General features: G+C 45.8%; 1 protein-coding gene across 2 annotated transcripts in view; it reads left to right on the plus strand.

Moving 5' to 3' along the window:
• The window catches only part of LOC141173869 (uncharacterized), a 59,579-nt gene that overhangs the window by 6,134 nt on the left and 29,364 nt on the right, over positions 1-24,081 (plus strand). Inside the window, exon 2 of one of the 2 annotated variants that reach the window (XM_073658389.1) lies at positions 13,429-13,512. The exons of the other annotated variant lie outside the window; for it this stretch is intronic. The gene's annotated coding sequence lies outside the window, so the exon portion shown is untranslated. The remainder of the gene's footprint in view (positions 1-13,428; positions 13,513-24,081) is intronic. 2 annotated transcript variants of the gene reach the window in all.

Here is a 24,081-nt window from a genome sequence, read left to right on the forward strand (position 1 = left end):
TGTTCACACAGTGAATTAGGTGCTTCTGTCCTGGTGGACTCGGACCATCCATTATTATGTGCATTTACAATGGCTGCATGCAATACTACATTTTTCCTGTAGTAGGTGCTGCAGTGGATTTAGGCTGCCAGACGTGCAGCTTTCATTTTGAGGGTTATCTAGTATGAGACCACCAACCCTTCAAGTCGTATGTACCCCAATAAAAACTACAGCTCCCCAAGTTAATGAGTTATGAGTCTCTGAATACGGCGACAACCATTTTTTTAAAGTTTTGACATAAAAAATAAAGTTATGGCTCTCGTAAGTTGGATGAGGGAGAGTCGTGGGGTAAAGCAAAAAATAGCTGTGGCTGGAAGGGGTTAACAAAAATAAGGCTTATTGCAGACCGGAATTCAATAAACGTTTTCTGAATTCGACCTTACCTTACATCATGTCTCCTGGTTTCCCTCTGGATATCATTATGTCGTGGGGATTTAAACATTTACATCTGCAATTGTAAACCTGGGGGTTGTTAAGGGAAGTTTACAGAAAGCTGCAGCAGCGTTCTCCGCATTGTCTGTACTTCTTAATAAAACTTTTCGCTTGAATAAAGAAGAAATCCAGGTTTTGTAAGGAGCTTAAATGCTCCATGTGAATGCAGGAATATCTGGTCTTTACATCCGGAATACAGATGGCGATGTAAGGTAGAGTAGGCTGTGGCCAGATTATAGCCTCATGGAAGAATTGTAGTTTAGCTATGATATATTTCTCGAAGAAAGAAATGGGAGTAGGCTTTTTGCAGTAGTGGAGACTTTTTTATTTTTTAGGGGTAATACCGGCCATACAAATTAGATGGCTGTCGGCGAAACGTCAACTCTCTCTCTGGACTCGGGAATGTTGATCCGCTGAAAAGAAGGAAATACAACAGGTTGGATCCTTCTCTCCCCCGACATTATCAATCGAAGGCGTCTGGAGGCCCCATGCACAATAGATGCCTGTTGGCAAAACGTCAGCTCTCTCTCTGGACTCGGGAATGTTCAGCGGCTATGTTCTCTATAAGAGAGCTGCTGCTGGATTCCTCTGGAAGCGGATTACCTTCCCAACTAACACCAAGAAATTCAACAGGTCAGATCCTTCTCTCCCCCAACATCATCAATCAAAGCAGTCCGGGGGCCCCATGCACAATAGATGGCTGTTGGCGAAACATCAACTCTCTCTCTGGACTCGGGAATGTTTGCAGCGGCTACGTTCTCTATAAGAGAGCTGCTGCTGGACTCCTCTGGAAGCGGCTTATCTTCCCAACTAAAACCAAGAAATCCAACAGGTCGGATCCTTCTCTCTTCCAACCTCATCAATCAAGGGAGAGTCAAGAGGCCACACATTGGATGGTCAACTGAGCCCAGTGAAATTGGTATTATTGGCCAACCTCTATCTAATGTGTACTAGGGCCTCCAACGATGTTGGCAGTTTTTTTGTATAAGGATTTATTTATTTTTTTAAGTAAATATATTAAAGTAGTTAAACTGCATAAATTATTTGGGTGTTTTGCAAATTCATATTAATTAAGAGTTGTGCATCCCGGAAGAAATATTTGGAAAACCTTGCAGCTTCCCAAATCCTAACGGTGTTTAATGTGTACACCAACAGGATTTGGCTCCACTTGTCACGTGATCAAGGTACGCGATTTACATAGTTGTGTACAGTCTTCCATCAAGATCCTGCTTGCCCCAAATTCTCCCAGTGATGGACAACCCCTTTAAATTTACTAATGTACTTTAATAATGAGATCTGCTGCGAGGTCCCCTCCACTTCTTATTTCTTCACGACAGACATGGTGCTTACCCCCAATCCTTGTTTTTTTGATGAATCGATGAAAACGGAACTGCTCATTCAACAAACTTTGCATTAAAGGGGTTGTCCGGTCTAAATTGATTAGTCTGCAGTCACTCTGTGGTGTGACTGCAGACTTATGAATACCCCCGGGACCGTCGAGTACGCGTGCGTTACACATACTCCCGGGCAGAACCCGTCTATTGGGCGCGGCCTCGTTCCATACACTTGTATTGAGCGAGGCCACGTCACTTTTCAGAGAATTCTGGTTCTCCCTTAACTTATCTGACCCTTCTACTTTCCCCTTGTCACCTACTTTGAAAATACAGCTCATTTCCGTCTTTCTCAGACGAGATGGTCTGTCGACACAGTGAGGGATCAGGTTACACTTTCCTTTATACTCTATGAAGATGGAATGAGGAGGAGCAGATTGAAAAAACGAGTCTTCCACCTAACCCCAGTGCTGGGTTCACATCTACACTGCTCAGTACTGCTGTATAATTTCTTCCATACTTCTCGCTGCTTCACACTGCGGGGCCTTTGCTGGAATTTTCGTTTCATAATGCGCCAAATGTTTTCTATTGGTGAAAGGTCTGGACTACAAGCGGGCCGGGTCATCCCCCAAACTCTTCTTCTGCAGAGCCGTGCTGTTGTGGTGATGCAGTATGTGGTTTAGCATTGTCGTACTGAAATATAGAAGGTCCTCCCTGTCTGGGTGGAGCATATGTTATTCTAGCACCTCTATATAATGCTCAGCATTGATGGCGCCTTTCATGTGCGCGCTGCCTATAACATAGGCACTAATGCAGCCTCCATACAATCAGAGATGCTGGAATTCTGCGTGGATAACAAGCTGGATGGTCCCTCTCCTCCTGAGTCCATAGGAGTCTAATCAGTGCTAACGGTATTAAACAGTGCAGGGACTTGACCGCTTTGATAAGGTAATGGTAACAACTGGTCAATGTATTCATAAATTTCTTGGTAGAGTAACAGAGGAACAGTAAAACGCAGAGTTCTATGAAAAGATGCTCCGGAATAGTTATTTTCTGGCAAACACATATATTAAAAGGGACAGGTCCGCATTGATGACAGGTCCACGTTAAGGTCTGTAGACTGTGGTTTTACATCCATTATTATGTACATTTACAATGGCTGCATGCAATACTACATTTTTCCTGTAGTAGGTGCTGCAGTGGATTTAGGCTGCCAGACGTGCAGCTTTCATTTTGAGGGTTATCTAGTATGAGACCACCAACCCTTCAAGTCGTATGTACCCCAATAAAAACTACAGCTCCCCAAGTTAATGAGTTATGAGTCTCTGAATACGGCGAGAAAGCCTTTATTTGTTCATCTCCCTTTTTCTACGAAAAAAAAAAAATATTTTCATTGGTAATTTATCACATTCGATGATGATTACGAGAGAATGAGGTTAAGCAGTTCAAGTACAGCTGCATCTGCCCATTAGAGCTACTCGGGAATTGCCAAGACGTGTTCATAATGGAATTAGGTGGAACGGGTAATTTTCGGAATAGACTTTAAAAAGGCATTATTTATTTACTGCTGGAAAAGTCTGCGAAACAGTGGGTTAATTGGCTGTAAGTTACTTAGATATGAAAGGGGTTTGTTTTTTTCGTTTTTGTAGAATGACATTTTGAAGGTTTTAATATATTTTCTTTAAAAAAAAAGCACCTTTCAAAAATCTGCACTGTGATCCCTTTTTTACGACTTCGACATGACAAGCCATTTAGGCGTACCTGAAAATATTTTGGCTGTAATAGTGGGCACAGTGTCGCTTCCAGGTGAGCCGATGTGCCTAGAGCTGAAGTGGCCACAATGCGCCCCTTCATTTTGCTGATTGTTGGGGTCCTGGCGGTCGGGTCACTGCAAATACACAATGGTGTCATTGCGTGATGAAATTAGTCAATTGCGCCTCAGTACCTGAGGCGAAACTATAATAGGTGCAGGGGTTGCAGCTGCCCCCCGGGCTCTGTAGCATAGGAGAGGCTTAAAGGTCTCTTTGGAATGTATGAGAAAACTATTACTGTTAAAAATCTGTAATTGAGGGCCACGTTGCAGATTTGGTATTGGGGGCCACAAGCTTAAAGTTACACAACGGCCTAGTGTGTCATTTTTTTATAAAGGTTTAGCTCTAGATAATGGCTTCACTGACCTACATACATGGCTGCAGGACCCCCATCAGAAACATGTAGGACAGGCATGAAGATCCTTTTACAGCTTTTCACACTGCGTTTCGCTGTGCTTTCATGTCTTCATCTCAGGCTTTTAGTCTGAATACCTGAAAAATGTGATTGAACAAGGCAAATAAAGTAAAAATAAATAAATTACATTTTGGTCCCTGTCTGCAATTCATTTCAAGGGTGTTCATTTACCAGGCAGGCACAAAAACAGTCTACCCTCCAGGAAAGGAGGGCCAATTTTAACCTCATCTTGTTTCATTGCACTTAACGGCTCCATCAGGAGTTCTGTCTAAATCCCCTTTTTCTGGTATTCGGATGGAACCTGTGAGGGGAGTCATCAGTATAGGGGCTAAACATAGTGTGAACAACTTCACATGACTTTTTGGTACATGTTTAATGTATACTCTCCGATGTATATGTTAAACGAATGCTTCAGACCCATGCAACATAGAGGCATCCGTCACCGTAGGACTCCACTGTAAAACAAGGGTGCAAGTTAAACTTATTCTCTTTCTTATAGTGCAGTCTTATGGTGACATCCATTTAATGTATACGCATTTTTAACTTTTTTCCTCCACTGTTCCCAGCTTCTAGTATTGTCTGCAGCGCTGATGCCATGTCGACAGCGCTGCAACCAATCAATAAGCTTGGCGGCTCTCCCAGGATTTGCCAACACGAGACGCTGAGCTTACTGATTGGCTTCAGCGCTGTCTATGTGACATCAGCGCTGCAGACAGTGGGAGAGACTTAGCGCTGGAGAGGGGGAATAAAGAGCCGTTTTTTTTTTTTCCTTTTAATTAATAAGATTAAAAGGGTCTGTGAACCTATAATCACTTATTACCAGATTGCACGAATATCAATAACCTCCTGGATTTTATAGTTACAGATCACTTTACAAGTGTGAGCGACACATTAATAACCTCGCAGACTGCTGGGAATGTCAGATTACCCTCTGTTATCGAACAGAAGCCTTAGCAGCGGTCTTAATCTAATGGACGTGCTGACAGTGTCCGCTGTGCCCCCGTCAGCATTACATCTACATGTTATCTTGACATTTAACACACAGTTAGAGAATTCCTTTTAAAACTTTTCCCGGCTGAACCATTATTAGCAAAAACAATATTGAGGCAGAAAAGTTTTAAAGGTCTCCCTGGGTGTAGGCGGCTTCTCTGTCTGCATGATTGTGGGTCCTGCGTACCGAAAAGCCTTTAGGTAATGGGATTCCCATGATCTGCTCTTGGAGAAGTGTATATGTAGACAGCCTCTACTAGTGAGAGAGAACTTGTATTACTCTTTGGGGATGCTAATTGCCTCTTGAGAGAGGAAGAGGACTTGAACTCTAGTGCCACCTATTGGAAGTAGCAATACTTCAATAGTTGGCGCTAGAGCTCTAGTCCTCTTCCTTTCTCAGGAAGCAATTTGCATATTTAATTTCTCGGAAGAGCATGCATGGCCCATAAGTCTCCTCACTCTAACATGCCAGGCTTGGCTTGTCATTCTCCACAAGGAGAAACCTTCCCCCTTATCTCCCAATCTTTAAGCTTCTCACCTAGCCAAATCAGATCTCATATTTTGCACTGATGAGGGGCAACACCGTGTCTGCAAATTGAGATTCTGATTTGGATTTTATTGTAAGTCATGTGGCAAGGCTTGTTAAAGGGTCGATATTGACTTTTAGGATCGCTGCTTCCTATAGATAGCGCTAGAGTTCTAGTCCTCTTTCTCTCTGGAGGCAATTTGCATATTTAATTTCCCAGAGGAGCATGCTTGGCCTATATGTCTCCTCACTCTTGACATGTCAGGCATGGCTGGTCACTCTCCACAAGGAGAATCCTTAACCCTTAGATCCTTACTCTTTGGGAAGAATTTAGCATGACTGGCTTTTCCTACACTATTAGTTGTGATCATAAAAACACCTTAGCATAAGATTCTCCAGTTTTTTTTTAAGAGGAGCACTTAGTCAGTCCGTGGGACTGAAAATGAAATCTGATCTGATTACTGATATACTTTTACAGATCCCCCGCTCAGATCCCAATCCTGGTATGCATGGCACCCCTCACCCCCAATCCTGGTATGCATGGCACCCCTCACCCCCAATCCTGGTATGCATGGCACCCCTCACCCCCATTTCCTGGTATGCATGGCACCCCTCACCCCCATTTCCTGGTATGCCTGGCACCCCTCACCCCCAATCCTGGTATGCCTGGCACCCCTCACCCCCAATCCTGGTATGCATGGCACCCCTCACCACCAATCCTGGTATGCATGGCACCCCTCACCCCCAATCCTGGTATGCCTGGCACCCCTCACCCCCAATCCTGGTATGCCTGGCACCCCTCACCCCCAATCCTGGTATGCCTGGCACCCCTCACCCCCAATCCTGGTATGCCTGGCACCCCTCACCCCCAATCCTGGTATGCCTGGCACCCCTCACCCCCAATCCTGGTATGCCTGGCACCCCTCACCCCCAATCCTGGTATGCCTGGCACCCCTCACCCCCAATCCTGGTATGCCTGGCACCCCTCACCCCCAATCCTGGTATGCCTGGCACCCCTCACCCCCAATCCTGGTATGCCTGGCACCCCTCACCCCCAATCCTGGTATGTATGGCTCCCTCACCCTCCAATCCTGGTATGTGTAGCCCCCTCATCCCCCAATCCTGGTATGGCCCCTTCATCCCTTTCACGCTGCAACACTTATACTCACCTTTCTTCCCTGTGCTCCAGCGTTGTGTCTTGTTCTGCCGGAGGCCAGGGGAGGAGTGCGGTGCCGGAGTATGTGCGTGCCCATACCGCGCTGTCCGACGCCATTTTGCTGAAGACACACTGCAAATGTGTCTTCAGTAAAATGGCGCCGGATAGCGCTATGCGCATGCGCCGATTCCGACGCCTCACTCCTGCCCTGGTCTCCTGCGAATAGAGACGCCGCGTCAACGCTCCTCCCGGTCAGGTAAGTATGGCGCCGGAGATCGCGGTATGCGTTCAGTGTCTACGCATACCGCGATCTCTGGCGCCATACACTCCTCTTACCTGTAACGGCTGGATGCGGTCTTCTGTCTGGAGCCAGATTGCGCGTCTCTCATGCGCCGTCTATAGAGGCTTCAGACAGAGGGATGCATCTCCCGCTATATTATAGATGTCCATACACAGTCTCACACGGTTTGGGCAGTGTAAGAGTATCCGGGGACACACCCCCAACGGAATACACCCAGTTGTCAATTTATTCATCAATTTCTAGGAGGAATAACAGAGAAATAGCGCAACTCGGAGTCACATGATGCTCCTGAATTGTAATATTATGAGAAAAGCATTTATTTTCTAAATCAGACTCGTCAAAGATCCTCCTTAAAATAGGTCAAATTCAGTACAAATTGAGATTTACAGACTGACCGAAGGTCTTCTGACCCGAACTCGACAGATTCATAGACTGTTAAACTATCCTGGTCTTATATTAAAATTAAAAGAGATTTTTACTGCAATTCTGACATGAATTTTCAAAGAAAGTACACCAGCCTCACCAGGTCGAAGTGTCTAAAGTTGTGTTTGTGGTGATTTGGATATTGGAAACCAAGTTTCAATGTAGATAAGTTATTTGCAAAAACAGATACTTAAAGGAGTTGCTCAAACTCAACAAAAAGTTCTATAGACGGCATGGATGGCTTAAAAATAATAAAATTCTCCAAATTCACCTGTTGTCACCCCTATACTGTCCAGCACAGGTCATTCCGGTAATTGTCGCCTGGACCAGAAGCGATGTTGTGTTGTTTTGTTTTTCTGTTGCCTACAGCTGAGACCTGTGATTGTCTGCAGCGCTCAGGTGACCGTAGAGTCTCATCACATTTATATATGTGCACAGTGTAACATTGACTTTGGAAAAAAAAAATAGTAAAACTGTCTTCAAACGGCTGAGTAATTCTTAGACAACTAAGGCTTTGGTCACATGTTGTTGTTTTTTTTTTTTTTAAGTACACCTGCCTCATTGGGTCTATTTATAAATGTATGTCTGTTGACAAATCCACATTATAAATGGGATTTCTAAACTGAAGGGTGGAGTCTAAGGGGGTTTAATTTTTCTCCAATTAAAGAGTGCCAAGCCTGGCATGTCAGAGTGATGAGACTTATAAGCCATGCGTGCTAAAGTGATCATCGGGCTGTATGTCCATCATAGTCCTTATAGGCTTCTCCTTGCGCCTTCGTATTTGACATTCTCCTCTGTAAACTCCAGAAGTGCTGTGAGCGGATGGTAATTCTCAGTGTAAAAACCACAGTCTTTACTTTGTAAAACTATAAGCATAGATAAATTTCTTTGGTTTTTAGCAACATCCTGTTAAGGAGGAAACGGCAGCTAAATTGATGCTTCTAAGGTGTGTGCCGAGCTCTGGTTCCAGAATTAACCCTTAGCAATGTAAAGGTTTTAGCTTTTCTGTTTTTTTTTCATACTTTGTATTACTATTTATTTTTTAATTTCCAAGTATAAATATTTACCCTTTGCAGTCGATGCTTTAATTGCTTCAGTGCATGTAAAATAATAAAAAGGGAGCGACCTTGCAAATTTACCATCTACTTGTGTCTCCAAGTCACCAGACTTGTGTCTCCCTGGTAACAGACTACAAACCGCTGCTCTCCGTAGTCAGACCTGCCGGCATAAGAATCCTCACACCTGATGAAGAGCGTTCTTCTCACTCATTGGTTGATTGTCAGCCTGTTTAGTCGAACAATCCGTTCCTATGAACGCTCATTATTTGCTCATCTTTTTTGTACTTTTCGACGATAGAATATTTATTCTCTCCGTAAAGACTTTTCTATTACTTGTATGTACATTTTTAGCTCATTTTCAGTATTCGTTTTCTCATTTTCAACCACTTGACTTTCTTCCCTAGCAGTTTTTTTTGGGGGGAGGTAATATTCTGCAAATGATATTTTAGAAATGTGAGAAGTTCCAGCATTAAAAAAAAGATTATATAACAGGAGGGCTCAAGGGGATGGGTTTGCTAAATTGCTTGGATCAAGATTGGAGCGCGGATTCCCATCTCAAGTGTGGAAGTCGGGAATTGCAGAATGTAATGTGATCCTTCAGTGATGACCACTTGTCCTGGAGACAGGAGAGCTGTCTGGTCGCTGGGCCGTCCACTGATTCAGCATTGATATTGCAACTGCTGATCCATTCAGGGTCTGTGGGTCTGATGGAGGTGGTTGAGCGGCGTTCGCACAGTATGGTCCTCTGTATTCAGTACCCCCAAGTGCTAATTTACAGTTTTCTTTAAATGCTCAGTAATCTAGAGATAGGGGTTGTCCGGTGAAAAAAAAAAGTTAGTACTTATCCACAAAATAGGTGATAACTTGTTGATTGGTGGGGGTCTGACCACTGGGACATGAATTGATCAGGAGAACGGGGCACTTTGCACCCCCATAGAATGGAGCCTCCATGCACATGCTCGAACACCACACGATTCATTCCCTACAGGGCTGGTGAGCGCTGCACCCAACTTTTTTGGCAGCTCCATATGGAATGAATGGGGCGGCGTTTGGGCATCGAACCTGCTGCTTAGTTTTTTAACGAGGATAAAATTTCCCTTGTAGGGCATTAAAATTTACCGTTCTGCCGATCAGTGCAGATCCCAGCAGTCAGACCCCCCACGATCAGTAAGATATCTTGTTTTCACTAGACAACCCTTTTAATCACTGGCGTGCAGAGGTAACCCTGAATTAAAGGGGTTTGTGTGATTTTTACCAAATGCGCCCGCCAATATCAGATACATATTACCTCTAAGCACCACAGCTTCTTTAGTCCCCCTAGTACCATAAGTGATGATGCTCCATCAACCAGTCACCTGACTGCTGCAGCCGATCACTGTGCTCAATGGTCACTTGGCAAACATGCACATGTGACTTGTGAGGCAAGTCATTGGCTCTATCAATCAGGTGACTCATGAAGTGGACATAGTCACTTTTAGACCTAGTAGGGACCGCCGGAGTGGCGGGGTATCCAAGGAGTAAGAAATGCTTATTTTTACATACATTACCTAGAATAGGGCAGAGTTTTGTAAAATTATGGAAAATCCCTTTAAACGCCACTAGTGTGTGTGTGTGTGACTAGTGCGATGGTTTGGAGATCCCGTCACACAGCACGATTGTCGGCATGCGCATGATGTTCTGATGCCACAGACTCGGTGCCGCAATCTCCAATCCATGGACTCGATTGTAAGAAGAAAAAACTTTCATGTCAACTCAAAAGAAGTAAGAATTTTACAAACAAAGGGACAGGCAGAGTTCAGAATGTCGACGATCAGACATTATTATTCATTCCTGTGTTCAGAATGTACTTGGCAATGACGAGTAACCACAAAGTCTGTTCTTTCCTTAATTTTAAACATAGGGAAGTCGGTGATATATACATTTTTTTTTCTTTTTCAACCATTTGTTATCCTGCTTGTTCTAAGACTTAGGTCCCCATTCATCATTTGCATTTTTTTGCTTTCTTTTTTTGTCACTTTTTTTGCAAAAATTCTTCAAAATGGCTCAGGAATTTTGCACATTTTTTTTTTTTTTTTTTTTAACCTTTATTATAACTTTAGGGCAAAAAATTCTCCAACTTTCCACTAAAATGTTGCAAAATTTGCTCAAAATTTTCAGACTTTTACATAAAATCACTCCAAGGGTGGACTAGAGTACATTTGCACCAAAATTTTTGACTTTTGAAAAAAGTCACAGTTGACCTGCTAATATAATACAGTGTCACTTAGGGGTTTATGAGAGGATCATTTTAACCCCTTCACGAACTTTGCTGTTCACGTACGGGTGACGTAGTGTGCATGGACGGAGCAGGCTCAGGAGCTGAGCGCGCTCCATATATGACAGGTGCTGGCTGTGTTACACAGACTACGTAACTATGTACAATTAAGAATGTGAAGAAGAAAAGAAAAATCCAAATGCTGAAATTGCCATTTTTGGCTCCTTCTACCTTCCAAAATTGAAATAAAAAGCAATCAAGATGTTGTATGCATCCCAGAATCGTACAAAAAAAATTATTCCATCACACAGGTGCAAAAATTTGGAAATTGATGCAAAAATAAAAAAAGGAATGGCTCGTAGAAGAGGAGGAGGAAAAAACAAAAGCTCAAGAATGGAACTTGACCTGGTTAAGGGGGTTATATGCTACTGCTGTACTCATGTAAAGAAACGCATCAAAAGTAGAAACTAACTTTGTATGGATGTAAGTTTTCCGTAAATCGAATTTTACTTTTTCAAATAATTGTTGCATTGGCACAATAGCATCTTTTGCTAAGCAAATTGCTCTGAAACGTATCCCTTAAAGGGAATCTGTCAGCAGTTTTTTTCTATCTAATCTGAGATCAAATGATGTAGGGGCAGAGACCCTGTTTCCAGCGATGTATAACTTACTTGGCTGCTTGGTGCAGTTTTGATGAAATCATTGTTTTTTTCTGCTCTAGATCTACCAGTTTTCTGAATGCTGAGCTCTGTGTATCCCCACCCACACCACTGATTGGCAGAAAGCTGCCAATCAGTGGTGTGGGCGGGGCTACACAGAGCTCCGCATTTAGAGAACTGGTAGATCAACAGCAGATAAAACAGGGATTTTATCAAAACTACATTAAGCAGCTCAATAAGTGACACATTGCTGGAATCAGCATCTCTGCCCCTACATTATGCTGATCTCAGATGGGGTAACAAAAACCTAGTGGCAGATTCCCTTTAAGGATCTGTACTTATATAGTAAAAAATGTTGCATTTGGGAATCGGTTGTTTTACAAATCCATATTAACCGCTGAATTTACTATCTATAGCTCCGACAAACAATATAATCATTCTCATGGGAACAAGCCCTGTTACAAAAAAAAAAGCCTCCAACTTTCTGTTTTCCATTACTTAATGTTTAACCAGCCTCAAATAAGGAACTTCTGGCGTTTCTCCCATGTTCTTCATGTCTGTATCTAAATGTATTTGCTTTTTTTTTAGGCTTGTATTTATTTTTAAGCATAATTTTTTAGAAAATAGAATATTTAAGGTCATAGTTTGTCTTCCTTAGAGAAAGAGGTTTCTAGAATTACTAAATTGAGAATTTTCCATTGAAACCCCAGTCTATTTTTATGGAGAGAATTTCACAGTGGTTTTTAATATGGATGTATTTTAAAAAGGTTTTAGGCTCCGACTCCTCAAACGAGTTTTCTTTTAGAATTCTGGAGTATAATAGTTTCAAATGTTGCAAATTGTTTAGACCATTTCTAGTTGCTTTTGGCATTTTTATGCCAGTAATGGCCAGTGCCGTCAACTTTGAGAAAAGTGGTCAGAGCTTAGGCACGGCCGAGTTCAGCCTGACAAATTCATCATCATTTACACCATAAAAGTGGCATAAACTGCAACAGAAATATACCACAGTATTGGACTGGAGTACGTTTCTTGTGGTGGTGCCCAGCATCTGAAAGATGTGCCAAAATCCTTAAGGGGTTATTCCTCCCCTCCCCCACAAAAAAAAATAAGCAAGCTGAACCCTGTCTATAGGATAGGGGTACTTGGTGATCACTGGGACCCGAGAGCATGACTCCCCATCATGAATGTAGAGGAGCTGGGCATGGTTGATCTCTGCTCTGGGACTGCTGGATAAAGCTAAGCACTGCCCACGACTATTTACAGTAGTCCCATTGACAATAAGTGGAGTATGCACAGCTCCTCTCCATACAAGACGGGACTGTAGAGCCCTGATCTGAGGATTGCTGGGGGTCATAGCAGTCAGACCCCAATCGATTAGCAAGTTAATTAATTTGGCTCATCCTTACCACACTGACTGATGTACAAAACGGGAGGAGGTGGAGCAGTGCACTCTTCTTTGTTCGGGAGTGCACTGCTCCACCTAATTCCGTCTTGCCTGCTAGTGGCGGTGCACTCCTGAAGATTGACAGATTGGATCAGCGGCATGGCTTCACTATTGGCCCCGAACTGTGCATCCTGTAATACTCCAAAAAGATGAAGCTTTGCCTTTCCAGCATCAGAGGAACACTTGGAGAACTGGCCAGCTTCAGAGCAGCGCAAAGAGCTTGTAAACACTGCACTTCTTGCCTTTGAGACAGACCACTGCTGATAAGCCTACAGAAGTGGCTGGTAATGTAGGCAGAGAGGAGTAAACTATATAATTTTAAAAAAATCCCTTCGTTCCTGATAATGGAGATCATATTTAATGACAGGTAATTTGCAAAGTTTTTTTGTTTTTACAAGCAATATTCCCCATTTAAGAAGTTGAGACTTTTCTTGTCAGTAAATGTAAATGAGAAAGGAAGAGTGGAAAAAAAACCCATTAAAAATGTGTTTGCCTGAAAGAATTGCCTAAATGATTCTGATTGAATCCTCCTTGTAGAAGCTTTTTGGCTCTTTAGGTTCTCAAAGTTTTTATTTCATTTTTAATTTAGAGCTCTTCTGAGTTTCTTCGGAGTCACAAGACTGTCTACATACTCACATTAGCCCGTTTCTCTTATGGACGGCAAAAAATACAGGTATGAGATTTATTTTACCATTTGTATAGTATAAATCTTCAATAAGGAGGTCTACAAATGACACTGTGGTTCAAGAACGTCTTCTAGGTTGACCAGTTGGTAAAAGTTACCGTATTTTTCGGACTATAAGACGCACCGGACCATAAGACGCACCCCAAATTTTGGGGTGGAAAATAGGAAAAAAAAATTTTTTATAAGATGGGGGTCCATATAAGTACGTTATCTTACCTGGGGGGCGGTGGAGCGAGAGTCACAGGAGGCAGGGTCCTTCAGCGGGGAGTTGCAGTGGAGCAGGATTGCAAGGCCCTCCGTTCTCTCCCTCAGGAACCCAGCAGCTGCAGCAGAAAACGTGAGATGCTGTGCGGCCTGTGCCTGGCTGGGGCCTGTGCCGGGGCCCTTAGCCTGGCTAGTTCCTGTGTTGGGCTGGGGTCTGGCCGGGTTCCTGTGCAGGTCCGTTGCCTTTAGCCTGGCCGTGTGGCCTGTGCAGGGCTGGGGGACCTGTTCTGGGCCTGTGCAGGGCTGGGGGGCTAGTGCCGGGCCTGTGAAGGTCCAAGGGGCCTGTGCCAGGCCTGGGCAGGGCTGGGGGACTTGTGCCGCCCTGTGCAGGGATGGGGAACCTGTGACGCCCTGTGCAGGGATGGGGAACCTGTGACGAGCTTGTACAGGGCTGGGGAGCCTGTGAGGAGCTTGTGCAGGGCTGGGGGGCCTATGCCGGGCCTGTGCAGGGCTGCCGGGCCTGTTCAGGGCTGGGGGGCCTTTGCCGGACCTGTTCAGGGCTGGGGGGCCTTTGCCGGACCTGTTCAGGGCTGGGGGGCCTTTGCCGGACCTGTTCAGGGCTGGGGGACCTGTGCCGGGCCTGTTCAGGGCTTGGGGGCCTGTGCCGGGCCTGTGCAAGGGTGGGGGGCCTGTGCAGGGGTGGGAGACCTGTGCCGGGCCTGTGCAGGGGTGGGAGACCTGTGCCGGGCCTGTGCAGGGGTGGGAGTCCTGTGCCGGGCCTGTGCAGGGGTGGGAGTCCTGTGCCGGGCCTGTGCAGGGGTGGGAGTCCTGTGCCGGGCCTGTGCAGGGGTGGGAGTCCTGTGCCGGGCCTGTGCAGGGGTGGGAGTCGTGTGCCGGGCCTGTGCAGGGGTGGGAGTCCTGTGCCGGGCCTGTGCAGGGGTGGGAGTCCTGTGCCGGGCCTGTGCAGGGGTGGGAGTCCTGTGCCGGGCCTGTGCAGGGGTGGGAGTCCTGTGCCGGGCCTGTGCAGGGGTGGGAGTCCTGTGCCGGGCCTGTGCAGGGGTGGGAGTCCTGTGCCGGGCCTGTGCAGGGGTGGGAGTCCTGTGCCGGGCCTGTGCAGGGGTGGGAGTCCTGTGCCGGGCCTGTCCAGGGGTGGGAGTCCTGTGCCGGGTCTGTCCAGGGGTGGGAGTCCTGTCCAGGGGTGGGAGTCCTGTCCAGGGGTGGGAGTCCTGTGCAGGGGTGGGAGTCCTGTGCAGGGGTGGGAGTCCTGTGCAGGGGTGGGAGTCCTGTGCAGGGGTGGGAGTCCTGTGCCGGGCCCGTGCAGGGGTGGGGGGCCTGTGCCGGGCCCGTGCAGGGGTGGGGGGCCCGTGCCGGGCCCGTGCAGGGGTTGGGGGGCCCGTGCCGGGCCCGTGCAGGGGTGGGGGGGCCCGTGCCGGGCCCGTGCAGGGGTGGGGGGGCCCGTGCCGGGCCCGTGCAGGGGTGGGGGGGCCCGGGCCGGGCCCGTGCAGGGGTGGGGGGGCCCGTGCCGGGCCCGTGCAGGGGTTGGGGGGCCCGTGCCGGGCCCGTGCAGGGGTTGGGGGGCCCGTGCCGGGCCCGTGCAGGGGTGGGGGGGCCCGTGCCGGGCCCGTGCAGGGGTGGGGGGGCCCGTGCCGGGCCCGTGCAGGGGTGGGGGGGCCCGTGCCGGGCCCGTGCAGGGGTGGGGGGGCCCGTGCCGGGCCCGTGCAGGGGTGGGGGGCCCGTGCAAGGGTGGGGGGCCTGTGCCAGGCCCGTGCAGGGCTGGGGGGGCCCGTGCCGGGCCCGTGCAGGGCTGGGGGGGCCCGTGCCGGGCCCGTGCAGGGCTGGGGGGGCCCGTGCCGGGCCCGTGCAGGGCTGGGGGGGCCCGTGCCGGGCCCGTGCAGGGCTGGGGGGGCCCGTGCCGGGCCCGTGCAGGGCTGGGGGGGCCCGTGCCGGGCCCGTGCAGGGCTGGGGGGGCCTGTGCCGGGCCCGTGGAGGGCTGGGGGGGGGGGGGTCTTTGCCGGGCCCGTGCAGGGCTAAGGGAGGGGGGTCTTTGCCGGGCCCGTGCAGGGCTAAGGGACCTATGCCGGGCTGGGGCTTGTGCTGGGCGGTGAAGCAGAGCGGCCTGCGCGGCTTTCCGGTGGCCACGGCCATCTTCCTAAAGCTGTGATCTACAGTAAAATGGCCGCCGGAGCTACCGGTCTGCGCATGCGCCGGCTCAGGCGGCCATTTTACTGTAGATCGCGGCCTCAGTAAGAAACCGGCACACCGGAAAGCCGCACATACCACTCTGCTTCACCACCCAACGCAGCTGACAGCCTGAGACCGGCCCAAGCCGCTCTGCCTCACCCCCTCCACCGCCACCGCAAGTATCCATAACATTCGGACCATAAGACGCACCCCCCATTTTCCAGTCTTTGCTGGAGCTCTGCCTTCTAGAATTCATGTGATTGATGGTGTGAACCAATCCACAATGAGATCTGGCACAAAATATGGCAATACCCTCCATGGACATAAGAGGAACACGTTTTCATCCTCTTATTAAAATGAATGATTTGTAGAGACTGCGAGTAAAGATATTAAGAATTCAAGGAAGTATAACACAAATTGTATGGAAAATCTAGAACACTCCCCCAACGGGAGAGAGATACGGCACAAAGTACAAACCAGTACATGGATAATAAATGCCATGATGCTACTGAGGAGGGATAATACACAGTGATGTCACAGTACAGGGAGAATACACAGTGATGTCACAATACAGGGATAATACACAGTGATGTCACAGTACAGGGAGAATACACAGTGATGTCACAATACAGGGATAATACACAGTGATGTGACAATACAGGGATAATACACAGTGATGTCACAGTACAGGGAGAATACACAGTGATGTCACAGTACAGGGAGAATACACAGTGATGTCAGTACAGGGATAATACACAGTGATGTCACAGTAATGGGAGAATACACAGTGATGTCACAATACAGGGAGAATACACAGTGATGTCACAGTACAGGGAGAATACACAGTGATGTCACAATACAGGGATAATACACAGTGATGTCACAATACAGGGATAATACACAGTGATGTCACAATACAGGGATAATACACAGTGATGTCACAGTACAGGGAGAATACACAGTGATGTCACAGTACAGGGAGAATACACAGTGATGTCACAATACAGGGAGAATACACAGTGATGTCACAATACAGGGATAATACACAGTGATGTCACAGTACAGGGATAATAAACACAGTGATGTCACAATGCAGAGATAATAAACACAGTGATGTCTTAGTAGAGGGGTGATAAAATGGCATAATACACGGATAACACCGAGACCTCACAGAAGGAGAATAGATACAACATCCTAGTATTACACTTTTTCCCGGTATTTTTCACGTTGCTGCAGGACGTGTCCGTCAGACTCTTGTGGTTTTACCATTTCTTGTAACTTGTCTGATGTCGATGGTTTCATCATGAGAATTGTATTCTGCACAATAAGCACAAATGAGATGAAAGTCGGTTTGTTTATATCCCGGCCGACTCTGATGTCCATAATGGCCTGTCACATCGGGAATCATCCCACTCACATTTCTGTCCAGTGATTCATCCCGTCCCTTACCCCCCTCTCCAAGTCTGGTCCTGCTTAACCATTGATGTGGAAAGATGCTCGAGATGCCCTGAAATGTTACATTTACATTATGAGCAGCTAGGAGTTCTGTTTGCAGACGACCTTACTACTCCGGCATAACAATCCAATTAAAAGTATTTATCATTAAAAAAGGACATGTTGTTTAAATATGGATTTTTGTGTTACATGTATTTAGTAATTTTACACTTTTTGTTTTTTTTTTACATACTTTTTCCTTTCCGAAAGAGTTTTCCGCAGTCTCATTATCTTCAGAGGCAGGATTACAGTGACAGGTAACACCTGTACACACAGCTGTTAACACAGGATCCACAATACAATAATCGACTTCTGCCTTCACAATGACTTTTGCACACACTGGTTAGATGCCTCAATACTAAAGATAAGGTCAGAGTCTGTTATTTGTGGCTATGTACATGTGTTGTTTCCTGCAGCAATAGGAAGTTAGAATCGAAAAAAGCCCAAGTGGCCAGTGTAAAAAAAAAAAAAATAGAAGATTTCTCATTTTCATTTTTAATAAAGAATGTTGCCAAAAATGTAAAAAAAAATGTGTGTATATATATATATATATATATATATATATATATATATATATATATATATATATATATATATATATATATATATATATATATATATATACAATTAAATACGGTGTATACTCTCCTTCCTCAGCGACGCCGTTCCAGCAATGTCAGAGGTGCTGTTTCCGGCGGATGACATTGTTGTCATGTGACCTCTGTCTTATCTTCTCACCTTCTGCCCAAACATGTGGACTCCTATTTCTGTCAGTAGAGAAGTAGATGTCCATCTCCTCTTAGACCTTTGACGCATGGACACCTTGATTTCTTCTTTTTGGTGTTTGGTTTAGCGAGAGCCTACTTTTTTTTTTTTACAAGCTCTCTCCTCTAGTCTACAAGTACCGATCACCCCTATTTTTAATGTTCTTAAAGGGGAACCCCTCTAAACTCCTCTTTTGCAGGCTTTGATGATGGATATGATTCTGCAGGTTTTCTTAAAAGGGTATTTCCATCTCCAAGATCCTATCTCAATATGTAGTAGGTGTAATAATAATAATATTAGCAAATACATCCAATTAGTATTGTAGTATAGTTGTTCTGATTCACTATGTCTCTTACCCCATGAGCGGGGCATCGCAGTAGCTTAGGTATCCATGGTTACGACCACTTATATAGTGACAGTTCTTAGTGGTTGTACCTAAGCTACTGCAATGCCCTGCACATGGGGTAAGAGACATAGCGAATCAGAAGAACTATACTACATTTCTAATTGTAGGTATTTGCTAATATTATTATTACACCTACTACATATTGGGATAGGATCTTGGAGATGGGAATACCCCTTTAAGTAAGACTACAGCACAGGTCTTGAAATTTGAATGACTCATTACAGGTGGCAATTTTTTTTGATACTCTGATGAAATAACTTTGGGCAGGAGAGAATTGTTAGAACCTTGCTCTTAGGTTTTTTCCTTTGCTTGTCACATGACCTTGTTGGCCTATTTAATCCTGCTCCGCCCTTCTGGCTTTGCTGGACTTCATTGTATAACTACTTTCTAGCTAGCCTGTGCTCTGTATCTAACTCTGTTAGTTTGCTTGGTCTACGGACCTCAGTGTTCTATATATTTTGTTTGTTCGTCTGTCTGCTACTATTTCTGTTAGGAGGTGTCCCATTTTCCTCCCAGTCCTTAGTACTTGTAGGGATTCCTTCCCCACATCTATAGGTCTCCGTACAGACTAGCTTAGGACTTTAGCAGGTCTGATCGCAGGATCAGGTTCCCTGTTACATCGTAGGGATTAAGCTGAGTTCTATCGTAGGGACAGATCTCCTCTCTTTCCTTAGCTCTGGTAGCAGAACATAACAGTAAGTCCAGCCTGCAAATTCTCTAAGGAAAGATTTTTCTGTTCCATCATGGTGTCGGTTCAGGATTTGGCTCATCGCCTGCAGGGACTCTCTCTGGAGGTGGCCGAGCTCCGTCAGCACGTGAGTAACTGTCCTGGAGCACATTTCTTGGAGCCTAAGGTATGTTTGCCGGATTTATTTTTTGGTGAACACCGAGAATTTTTTTCATTTAAAAATGCTTGCTTATTGTATTTTCGTTTGAGACCCAAGTCCTCTAGGGATGAATCCCAGCGCATAGGGTTCATAATGTCACTTTTGCGCAAAGAGCCTCAGGAGTGGGCCTTTTCTTTGCAACCTAGTGATACATGCTTCAGATCAGTGGATAGTTTTTTTTCTGCTTTGGGACTATTATATGATGATCCTGACCGTGTCTCATCAGCTGAGACTGAGTTGAGACGTTTGAAACAGGGATCAGGTAATGTGGAAAAATATTGTACTCATTTCCGTCGTTGGTCTACTCAAACAGGGTGGAACGATTCTGCTCTGAAAAGTCTATTTCTTGCTGGGCTCAATGAAAGGGTTAAAGACCTGCTAATTGCTTATCCTACACCTGAAGATTTGCAACAGGCTATGCAATTAGCTATACGGGTGGATAGGAGACTGCGTGCAAGGGTTAATGAGAGCAAATCCTCTGCTATGTCAGTTTCTGGTTATGAGAATGTGTGTACTAACAGTGGTGAACCGATGGAGATTGGATCGGTGGCACCTCGCTCTCAAGTAAAAGACCATCGATTTTCTGAAGGCTTGTGTTTCTATTGCGGGAAATCTGGTCATTTGATTAAAGGCTGTGAGCTTCGTATGAAGAAAGAAAAAAAAATGGTCAGTCATGCCCGTATTGCCTGTTTAAATTCCAAGGGTGTATTTTTAGCTGCTTCCACGATTGCTCAGGAAAAATTTATGGAATTTCGGGTGTTTGTCGATTGTGGGTCTACTCTGAATGTAATTGATGGGGGATTCTTGGAATGACTCAATTTAAAACCCGAACCTTTATCATCCCCCATTGCTGTGGTTTCTGTGGATGGTTCCCCTTTGAAGAATATTACTCTCAAGGTCTGTGAATTTCCTCTCACTATTAATGGTGTTCACCATGAGAAATTGGATTTGGTAGTGTTGAATAACTTGCCTTCTCCAGTAATATTGGGATTGCCCTGGTTAAAATTTCACAATCCTGTACTGGATTGGTCTACCAGTGAAATTAAATCCTGGAGCCATAAATGTTATGACAAGTGTTGTAACGGGCGTATTGCAGCTTTGGATAGGGGAGAATTGCCTGTTCCTATTCAGGATTTTTGGAGAGTTTTTTCTGAGAAGGAATCGCAAGTTTTGCCTCCCCATAGAGACTATGATTGTTCTATTGAATTTGTCCCTGGAGCGACTCTTCCTAAAAGTCGTTTATTTAACCTTACTATTCCTGAGAGGAAGGCTTTGGAGGAATACATACAGACAAGTTTGGCCGCCGATCACATTAGGCCCTCTAAGTCTCCTGTGGCGGTTGGATTTTTTTTTGTAAAAAAAAAGGACGGCGGTTTACGTCCTTGTCTGGATTTTCGTGAGATTAACAAAATTACTGTACGCAATCCTTACCCACTGCCATTGATTCCTGATCTGTTTAACCAGTTAATGGGGGCCAAGTGGTTCTCTAAAATCGACCTTAAGGGGGCATACAATCTGTTGCGCATGAAGGAGGGTGACGAATGGAAGACTGCTTTTAACACTCCTGTGGGTCATTTTGAGAATCTGGTTATGCCCTTTGGTCTTACTAATGCTCCTGCATTTTTTCAGAATCTTATTAATGACATCCTTAGACCTTTAATCGGCAAAAATGTGGTTGTGTATTTGGATGACATTTTGATTTATTCGCCTGATCTGGAGTCTCATTGGCGGAGCGTACGTGAGGTATTACAGTTATTAATGGACAATTCGCTTTTTGCTAAGCTGGAGAAATGTGAGTTCGCTGTACAGAGAATTAGTTTTTTGGGTTACATTATCTCCAGCGAGGGCTTTGAGATGGACCCGGTTAAAGTTCAAGCTGTACAGGAATGGCCTAGGCCTATTGGTTTGAAATCGATACAGAGGTTTTTAGGTTTCGCCAATTATTACAGAAAATTCATAAAAATTTTTTCTAGTATTGTCAAACCTCTGACCGATCTCACCAGGAAAGGTGCTGATGCGGTTCAGTGGACTTCTGAGGCCATTGAAGCTTTTGTGTATCTCAAGGAGAGGTTCACCTCTGCTCCCATCCTTATGCAGCCTGATGTGACTAAGCCGTTTTTGGTTGAGGTTGATGCTTCCTCTGTGGGGGTTGGCGCAGTATTGTCTCAGGATAACGGGGATGGATTACATCCCTGTGCCTTTTTTTAAAAAATTTTTTCGGAGACTGAACTGAATTACGATATTGGTAATCGGGAATTATTGGCTATTAAACTCGCATTTGAACACTGGCGCCACTTCTTGGAAGGGGCGGAGTTTCCCGTTCAGGTTCTTACGGATCATAAAAATCTGATATATCTTGATGCTGCCAAGCGCCTGAATGCCCGTCAGGCTAGGTGGGCACTGTTTTTCTCGCGGTTTAATTTCTCCGTTACTTACATCCCTGGTACTAAGAATGTTAAGGCGGATGCCTTGTCTCGCAGTTTTTCTCCCATAGTCGGTGCTGAGAAAGAGGAGAACATTTTACAAGAAGGTGTTGTGATAGCTGCTTTGGACTCCGTTTTGGAAGATGAGATTCTTAAAGCACAGGAGAATGCCCCATCTAACACTCCTCATGGGAGTTTGTTTGTGCCTGGGACCTTTAGGAGAGATTTGTTTGTTGAGTGTCACGAATCTCAGTTGGCAGGTCATCCCGGAATCTCTGAGACCAAGAGACTGGTGGGTCGCAGTTTTTGGTGGCCTGGATGGCAGAAGGAAGTCATTAAGTGGGTGCGTCAATGTACTATATGTGCTAGATCTAAGTCCTCACATACTCCTGCTGCGGGGTTGCTTTGTCCTTTGGAGGTTCCCAGTGCTCCTTGGACACATTTGGCTATGGACTTTATAACTGACCTTCCCCCCTCTGAGGGTTTTACTGTCATCTGGGTGGTCGTGGACCGTTTTAGCAAGATGTGTCACTTGGTTCCCTTCGTCAAACTGCCCTGCGCTAAAACTCTCGCTAAGGCCTTTGTCAAGGAAATTGTCAGACTTCATGGCGTTCCTACTGACATTGTTTCTGATAGGGGACCTCAGTTCGTGGCTCGTTTTTGGCGTGCCTTTTGTGACAGGTTGGGAGTTCATTTGTCGTTCTCGTCCGGATATCATCCTGAATCTAATGGCCAGACAGAAAGGAAAAACCAGGATGTTGAGCAGTTCTTACGTTGTTTTGTGGCAGACAATCAAGAGGGGTGGTCTGAGTTTCTGCCACTTGCTGAATTTGCTCTGAACAATCATACATCTTCTTCTGCTGGTTGTTCGCCTTTTTTTTGTTGTTCTGAGAGACATCCGTCGTTCGGGTCGTTCTCCAAGTTGGGATCTGCCGTGCCTGAGGAGGAGAATTTTTCCGGTGATTTGGAGAGAGTTTGGACGGATGTGCGTGGTAATCTTCAGGAGGCCAACAGAAAATCTAAAGACTACTTTGATAGGAAACGACAGGAGGTTTTGTTCGCTGTTGGTGACATGGTTTGGTTGTCCTCTAGGAATCTGCGGTTGAGGATTCCTTCTAAGAAATTGGGTCCCAAGTTTGTAGGGCCCTTTAAGGTGCTTCAGGTTGTCAACCAATCTGCTGTTAGGTTGGAGGTTCCTACCTCCTGGAGAATTAATCCGGTATTTCATGTCTCTCTGTTGAAAAAAGCTGTTGTATTGGATTGTGACGCCTCTGCCTCTGTTCCCCCGGTGGTGGAGGACGGGGAATATGAAATTTCTCGCATCCTTAACTCTAGACGGTATAGAGGTAGTTTGCAGTATCTTGTGGCCTGGAAAGGTTTCGGACCCGAGGATAACTCTTGGGTGAGGTCGGATGATGTTTCCGCGTCCAGACTTATCAGAGCGTTTCACAGGAGATTTCCTGATAAGCCTGGTCCTAGGGGATCCGGAGGATCCTCTTAGAAGGGGGGGTACTGTTAGAACCTTGCTCTTAGGTTTTTTCCTTTGCTGGTCACATGACCTTGTTGGCCTATTTAATCCTGCTCCGCCCTTCTGGCTTTGCTGGACTTCATTGTATAACTACTTTCTAGCTAGCCTGTGCTCTGTATCTAACTCTGTTAGTTTGCTTGGTCTACGGACCTCTATGTTCTATATATTTTGTTTGTTCGTCTGTCTGCTACTATTTCTGTTAGGAGGTGTCCCATTTTCCTCCCAGTCCTTAGTACTTGTAGGGATTCCTTCCCCACATCTATAGGTCTCCGTACAGACTAGCTTAGGACTTTAGCAGGTCTGATCGCAGGATCAGGTTCCCTGTTACATCGTAGGGATTAAGCTGAGTTCTATCGTAGGGACAGATCTCCTCTCTTTCCTTAGCTCTGGTAGCAGAACATAACAAGAATGTCTGTCTGACTTTGGGCATAGAGAGACATGATGACCCTCCCGTGCACCACCGCTGGCTCTTTGCTGCTGCCTCTGCTCTAGACAGGCTGTAGAGGTGATGTCAGCTCTGGGGTCAGGAGCTATTGCTGTCTGCATCAGCAGAGCCACCAAGCCCAAAAAATGGTTTCAGCACTGTTGACATCACCGCAGCATCGGAGAGACCGGTGAAGAGCTGGTACTGGAGCAGGGGACGGTAAGCAAAGCACCATGTATTTTTAC

This window comes from Phyllobates terribilis, unplaced genomic scaffold (genome assembly GCF_046119375.1).
Source record: "Phyllobates terribilis strain yellow unplaced genomic scaffold, ASM4611937v1 Scaffold_13__5_contigs__length_258822181, whole genome shotgun sequence".
NCBI lineage: Eukaryota > Metazoa > Chordata > Amphibia > Anura > Dendrobatidae > Phyllobates > Phyllobates terribilis.